The sequence below is a fragment of the Triticum dicoccoides genome, chromosome 7B (assembly GCF_002162155.2).
Source record: "Triticum dicoccoides isolate Atlit2015 ecotype Zavitan chromosome 7B, WEW_v2.0, whole genome shotgun sequence".
NCBI classification, from domain to species: Eukaryota; Viridiplantae; Streptophyta; class Magnoliopsida; order Poales; family Poaceae; genus Triticum; species Triticum dicoccoides.
Window position 1 is genome coordinate 53,844,860 of NC_041393.1, and position 1,698 is coordinate 53,846,557.

Sequence of the window (1,698 nt, forward strand, 5' to 3'; positions counted from 1 at the left end):
ATATTAATTCAACAAGTTCAAATAATCTCATATACCTAGAAATAAACTAGTTCTATTAATTCAACTAGTTCAACTAAGCATTTACTAAAAATAAACTAGTTATATTAATTCAACTAGTTCAAATAATCTCATATACCTAAATATTCTTACTAAAAATGAACTAGTTCTATTAATTTAACTAGTTCAACTAAGCATTTACTAAAAATAAACTAGTTATATTAATTCAACTAGTTCAAATAATCTCATATACCTAAATTTTCTTACTAAAAATAAACTAGTTCTAATTCATCTAACATTAACATTCTAACATTCTTATCTAAGAAATTCATCTAACATTAATCTAAACAATAGTAAACAGAAAATAAGTAAAAAATTATGTGTGTGTGTAGTACTGTGTGTGTATGCATGTGTACATGTCTGTAGTGTGTGTGTGTGTATGTGTGTGTGTATGTGTGTGTGTGTGGGTACGAGCGGGCCGGGGTGCGGCGGCGTACGGGCGGCGATGGGGACGGCGCGATGAAGGGCGGCGCACTGGGGGCGATCGAGACGACGACGTAGTATGGGGCGGCGGTGCGAGACGGCAACGACGGGTGGCGGGGGCGGCGAGGACGGCGACGACGAGCGGCGGGGGCGACGGCGCGACGGCGGCGGCGATAGATGTCGCGCGAGAAATGGAGAAGAAATGGTCGATGGAACTGATTTTTCGTAAGTGCCATATATATAGGAGGACCTTTAGTACCGGTCGGAGCCACCAACCGGTACTAAAGGCCAATTTTGGCCAGGCCAAGCGGTGGGAAATGAGGGCCTTTAGTACCGGTTCATTACCCCAACCGATACTAAAGGACAACCCATTAGTACCGGTTGGAGCCACCAACCGGTACTAATGGTCATGCGCTGCCACCCGCCGGGCACTATGTTTAGTCCCACCTCGCCGAGCGAAGGGCAGCCGTACTGATTTATAAACCCAGCCGCAGCTGCTCTTTCGAACTCCTCTATATAGCAGGCTTCTGGGCCTAACTAGGGCGCGCTGCCCTGTGAGCCTGCCGGCCCTTCTGGGCCTGAATTTGCACACCCTTGGTCTGGCAGACCCACCGGGCAGCGCCCCAACTATTTTTTATATAGTTTTTTTCTTTTCTGCATTATTTATTTTCTTCTATTTATTTTTGAGTAATTTTTATATAGTTTTTTCTTTTCTTCTTTATATTTTCTTGTATTTATTTATGAGTAGTTTTTTTGTTGTATTTAGTTTCTTTGTGAATATTTTTGCTTTAGTTGCTTCGAATGCTGCATAATGCTTCATTTTGGAGTGATTTTCAATTTCACGGTCATTTAGCTCTCTAAACAATTTGATGATGTCGCTTCGAATGCTGCATAATGCCGGCTCAAAAAAAGTTTGGAGTTCAAATAAATTTAAAAAAAATGAAGTGACCGTGTAACAAATGAGTTCTCATCTGAAACCCTAATACTCCGAAAGAGATTGTCCAGTTTGTACACGAAGTGCGTCCAGTTTTTGCCGTGACCCTCTCTACTCTTTCGCACATGCTATGCGGGTGAAATGATGATACCTTAAACATTTTAAGAGTTCATTTTGTAGTGATTTTTAATTTCACGGTCATTTAGCTCTGATTTAAACAAATCGGTTACTGAAAAACAGCAAATGATGTCAGAACGTGTTGGAAATTGATGACGGCACTTCGA